Below are 6,221 nucleotides of genomic sequence, written 5' to 3'. Positions count from 1 at the left end.
CCATTTTAAAATGCAGCAGCAGGTGGGACATCTGACCACAGCTCCATTTATTCTCTTTGGGGCTTCAAAAAAAAAAAAAAGAGCAGCACTCGCAGCCAATGAGGGAATGAATGGATCAGTGGTCGAATGATGAGTCTCACATGCCCCTCCAGTCTAATGGCGACAAAACCTCCACATTCTGCTGATTGGGTTCCAACAGTCAGACCCCCTCTAATCAATAAGTTATCACTGATCCTGTGGAGAGGTGATAATTGGTTTTCCCCGGAGAACCCATAAGGCCATCTAATCTCCAAGGCTACGGCCCCACTATAAGTATTTTTTTTCAGGAGTGGGAGCCAAAACCAGGTGAGGAACAATCATAGAAAAAGGTATATTAGAAACAAGTCACCAATTCTGCATTTATCACCCACTCCTGAGAAAAAAATGCTGACCCAATACTGATAGTGGGGCTGTGGCCTAATGGAGAAAATCTTCTAGTTAATATCAGCGAGAACAAATGACCGCCATACACAACACAATCCACTATACCAACACTAATGATACCACATACCAAAAAGCACCAATACCGCCACACCATGACCAGATCACATATTACCACCACATAGTGACAGAATAATACCACATTCAAGGGACAAATACCTCAACATCGTGACCAGATTACATATTACCACCACATAGTGACCAAATACTACAATACTGATCCTGAATACAAACCACAATACTAACAACACTGTTATTACCACCAATGACATTATACAATGGAGAGCTGTATATAGTGTCAGTGTACAAGTAATACAGGGATCACCGGTGACATTATACACAGGAGCTCTGCATATAGTGTCAGTGTACAGGTAATACAGGGATCACCAGTGACATTATACACAGGAGCTCTGTATATAGTGTCAGTGTACAGGTAATACAGTGATCACCAGTAACATTATAGACAGGAGCTCTGTATATAGTGTATAGGTAATACAGGGATCACCAGTGACATTATACACAGGAGCTCCGTATATAGTGTATAGGTAATACAGTGGTCACCAGTGACATTATACACTGGAGCTCTGTATATAGTGTCAGTGTACAGGTAATACAGGGATCACTAGTGACATTATACACAGGAGCTCTGTATATAGCGTATAGGTGATACAGTGGTCACCAGTGTCATAGACAGGAGCTCTGTATATACTATATAGTTACATAAACTATTGAACCGAACTGGCAGTGTTGTACAATTTGTATAAAAAATAGTGTATTGGGAACTCCAAATGGAATCAATTAACCTACAGAGAGCACGGAGTACATTCCCACTCAAACAACAAAATATTAGTAATTAAAAACACATATTTATTCCATCATTTAAAATATACATACAAAAGGGACAAAAAATACATATACAAATAGTAAGTCATTCGGGGTGGAAGTCACAAAACAGAGCCACAAAAGTACTCAATCCTTATGCCCACCATATAATAATGTATATAAAATAGATAAGGTAATATCCAGCAATAAATGGAAGAATAGTAAAGTGTCTAGGATTTGGCAAGGAATATCACACAATCACCCATAGAGAAATACCTATAGGTAGTTGGTTACCTGATAGGACCCCCCCTCCATCCAGGATCTAGTGGGTTAAAAATACCATCATATTTAGATCAGAGGGGGCTTACCCATATGAGCAATAGGGATTAGCGTGCGACTCTGAAAGCCCCGACGCGCGTTTCGCGTTGCTTCTTCGGGGGGCTGTGGTTGTGGCAAGCTACTTGGCATACCTAAATACAATCCCGGGATTGGTGGCAGGTGGTACCGCTGATTGAAAGCGGCGCATGAGCGGAAAGCAAAATCCCCCATGGCGCGTCACGACAGGCAAAATTCCCGGTGGGAGTGCGGGCGGGAACAATGCGTTCCAAATGACGTCACTGACCCGCACCACCATCATAACGGAAGCCTCCCAGGACGCGCCATGTAGAGGAAAGCGCCGCGCATGCGCGGCACAGCGGCGGCCATCTTAAGTAAGGGACACAAAGAGGGTAAATAAGTATGGCTAATAAATCACATGTAGTGGTGTATACACACCAAGGGAACAAGCGTAGATGTATAGCAAGAAATTCAATGAATATATCTCCTCCTTCGAACCACAATATATATAGAGTCCCCAAATCTATATCGTGTCTTTAGATACCATATACTGAAGGAGGGAGGAGATAAGAAACACAGTATACATAAATCACATAGATATTACAAATAGTGGAGCCATATCACTAATGCATATTGCCAAATAAATCCTGATGATTGTCTCCAGTCCAGATGTATTATGATGGATCCAGAGAGTTCCCAAATCTCTTCCCATCTTCGTGTTATATCCAGGTAAGTTTCAAATTGTCCTCCAAAGAAAAATGCCTCCTAAATGTCTAAGGACTGATGATACATAGTCCAAATGCCAAGAAATCAAAACTCCGGAATGCATGAGTTGTATGCCGCCATAATGAACAAACTAAGGACAAATACAAAAAAATAATAAATACAAAACCACACATTAAAAACAAGGAAGAATGAACGATTTCATAGGAAAGAGGCAAAACTGTTATGCTCATTAAGGCCACGAGGGGACACCGTGTCCAAGATGGTAATCCAACGGCATTCGCGCTGTGCCAGAATACGTTTATAGTTCCCTCTTCTAATCCCCAAATGCACCCGGTCAATGCCGCAAAATTTAAGCAGGGAGGGATCACAACCATGGTGCAGCCGAAAATGTCGGGGGATAGTTTTGAGAATAGAGATGTCCGAGACTTCCCTGGCTGCTAAAATATCCCTCACATGCTCCCTAACGCGCACACGGAACTCTCTCGAGGTGAGGCCTACATAGCTCAGATTACAAGGACAGGTGGCCAAATAGATTACATAACTCGAGCTACATGAGATATAATGTGTAATCTTGAATTCCGTGTGTACGTGGACAGATCTGAAAGTCTTGGAACGCACAATATTCCTGGAGGCCAAACATGACCCGCAGGGATAACATCCCCATTTTTGTTTCGTAGGTCCGAAGGGAGCCGGAGTGGGGGCCACATAATGACTATGGACCAGGGAGTCCCTCAGACTCTTACCTCTCCTGGCTGTCATCAAAGGTTTATCAGGTAAGATCTTATTCAAAGTCGGTTCCGTTTTTAAAACGGACCAATGTTTATTTAAGATCTCCCTAATTGAATGCCAATGGCTGTTAAAGGTAGAGATAAATCTAATGGGTGGATTTGTCACCGGATTTTTATTCGAGTTGGCCAGAAGTAGATCACGTGGAGTACCTTTCGCACGTCGATAGCCTTTTTTGATACTCCGTGCGCTATATCCCCTTTCACTAAATCTCTGGCCAAGGTCACGAGCCCGAGCCTCAAAGACTGAGTCACTGGAGCAAATTCGTTTCGTTCTAAGATACTGTCCAACGGGGATGGCCTTGATAGTTGATGGTAAATGAGCCGATGTTGCATGTAATAAGGAATTTACTGATGTTTCCTTCCTAAAGACGTCAGTCTGTAAAAGGCCATCCCCCCGGACAGTAATCTTGATGTCAAGAAACTCAATCTCAGTGGTATGACACTTATACGTAAGTTTGATGTTACGATCATTGGTATTTAAACATGAGACAAAGTCTTGGAGTTCGTGCTCGGAACCCTGCCAGATGATCAGGACATCATCTATGTACCGATACCAGCACTGCGCATGGGAAGCGGCACCCGCTCCGTCTCCGAAAATCTCCCTCTCCCAAAATCCGAGAAAGAGATTAGCGTAAGACGGAGCACATGCCGCGCCCATCGCAGTGCCACGCCTCTGCAAAAAGAATCTGTCCTTGAATGTAAAAAAATTATGTGTCAGGACATATTGAAGTAGTTCTAGGACAAGCGCACGGAGTGAGGCTTCCAGGCCACTATTAGCAAGAAAAAACTCTGCCGCCCGTAACCCGTCATCATGTCCTATACTAGTATATAATGACTCTACGTCAATTGCCGCCAGAACCATATCAGCATCCAAGTATAGGCCATCGATTTTCCGAAGGACATCACCAGTGTCTCTGACATAGGAGGGGAGCGTCTCTACCAGTGGATGTAGATAATATTCAATGAACTTACAGACTGGGTCACAAAGTCCTCCAATGCCAGAGACGATGGGACGTCCTGGGGGCTCCACAAGACTTTTATGAATCTTGGGGAGCAGATAAAAGGTAGGGACCACAGGTTCTTGGACACATAACCCCTCAAACACTTTTTTAGGGATAATCCCTTGTTCATAGGCCCTCTCTAAGATGTCCCCAAGTTCCATAGAATAGGCTAATAAAGGGTTCGAAGGTAGTGATACATAAGAAGTACGATCTCTAAGCTGTCTGAAAGCTTCTTTTTCATATTTAGTTATTGGCCAGACCACGATGTTTCCTCCCTTGTCCGCCGGTTTGAACACAACATCAGTGAGATGCTGTAACTCCACCAGTGCTTTTCTCTGTCCTATTGTGAGGTTCTCATGTCTAGAACATCCAGACAGAGCCCTCATATCGTCACTTACAAGTTTATTAAATATCTCCATACTATACTATATAGTGTATAGCGCACGTGTACACGTAATACACAGACTCACCAGTGACATCTCTAGGTGAAGTCCTTCATCTTCGCTTTTCTTCTTCATCTGGCACAGACCACCATCACTTCTTCCAGCCAGGACTCGTCTCTGCAGAAAATAACACACAGTTACCAATAACTGATCTCTTCTAGAGCACATTCCCCACTTTTTCCCAAACTTCTACAATACAGTTGAAGAAAAAACACGACATAATGCTGCCCTGCACAGTAACAGGACTCCCCTTTTGTCCTCCCCCATGGAAAATAGTTTCCTGAAAAGTAAATTATATTACAAAAGTAATAATGTACCTAATTGGATGCTAAAGTGGTATGTTCCCACTTGCCATCATGAACTAATAATGTATGTTTCTCAATCTGGCCGCCAAACAGTAATTAAGTTTCTTGTCCAGCCTGCCCACCCCATATATCCATCCTAGCCCCCAAGTGTCCAGCCTGCTCCCCTATCATATATCCATGCCTGCTCCCCCCATCATAAATCCATCCAGGCCCCCCAAGTGTCCAGCCAACTCCCCCCATCACCATGTGTCCAGCCATCTCCAGGCCCCCCATCATCATGTGTCCAGCCATCTCCGGGCCCCCTCATGTGTCCAGCCATCTCCAGGTCCCCCCATGTGTCCAGCCATCTCCAGGCCCTCCCATGTGTCCAGCCATCTCCAGGCCCTCCCATGTGTCCAGCCATCTCCAGGCCCCCCATACCATTCTACATCCTCATAGAAAAAAAAAAATCCTCTTGCCTTCCAGCGCTCCCAGCGCCATGCGGTGTCCTCTCCTGCTGAGATCCAGCGCACATGTAGAGGAGGCCGGCAGCTGATGCATGTGCGCCCGTCGCAGCATGAGCATGGCAATGACGTCATACTCCGACTGCTTCAGCTGCTTGCTGCTTCATCGGGACGTGCGCCGCAGTGGTTCAGGTAATGCACACACTCTGCCTGCTCTTTTAAAGGGCTGGTGCCCCTAAAAACTACAGGCTTTTTTTTAAATCCTCTTCTGGCTCTCCTCCTCTCCTCTGCAGGAAAGGGCAGGGCCCATCGGGAAAATCCCCAGTTTCCCGCCAGGCCAGTCCAATCCTGCCGGTGTGTGTCTTCGGGGCCTTATATAGGTCTAGGCTGATAATCACATGGCAGCATGCCGGGCCACTTGCAAAGCCCGGCATGGAGCACAGCAGAGAGCAGCAGCCATAGGAGGAGGTGATGAAGCCCAGCCGAGGTGATGCAGATGAGTAACAGTATTCTAGCAATCATGAAGATGGGAATACTCCTTTAAGTAAGTCTGGTAATTCTCTCATGTATTCTGCCTGGATGAAAAAAAGTCTTGTGCCTAATATAATAACGGTAAAGATAGAGAAGCAGCGTATTTACATATGCCCTAAGTCCTACTTAACTGCTATCCCTGATGAATTGGAAAATGCAACACCTTTCCTTTTAATAAGATATTTTATGCACTTTTAACTCAAATCCTGGAGCAAAATATATCTCCATGGATATACTATGCAATGTAAAAAAAAAGCTTGTGATAATAAGGAAATGGATAGTACTAATGCTGAAAGCATTTGACCTTGATATTCATTTGCACAAGATTGGAGATTTGTATCCTCAG

General features: G+C 44.4%; 1 long non-coding RNA gene across 1 annotated transcript in view; it reads right to left on the bottom strand.

Moving 5' to 3' along the window:
* Positions 1-1,389: 1,389 nt before the first annotated feature.
* Positions 1,390-6,221, bottom strand: part of LOC141154790 (uncharacterized) — a 36,104-nt gene continuing 31,272 nt past the window's right edge. The window contains exons 2-3 of the long non-coding RNA XR_012247475.1: positions 4,624-4,713; positions 1,390-2,494 (exon numbers count right to left, since the gene is read on the bottom strand). This is a non-coding gene — a long non-coding RNA (uncharacterized lncRNA). The remainder of the gene's footprint in view (positions 2,495-4,623; positions 4,714-6,221) is intronic.

The sequence above is a fragment of the Phyllobates terribilis genome, unplaced genomic scaffold, assembly GCF_046119375.1.
Source record: "Phyllobates terribilis strain yellow unplaced genomic scaffold, ASM4611937v1 Scaffold_7__3_contigs__length_470593459, whole genome shotgun sequence".
Classification (NCBI taxonomy): domain Eukaryota; kingdom Metazoa; phylum Chordata; class Amphibia; order Anura; family Dendrobatidae; genus Phyllobates; species Phyllobates terribilis.
This window is presented reverse-complemented; position numbering and strand designations above follow the sequence as displayed.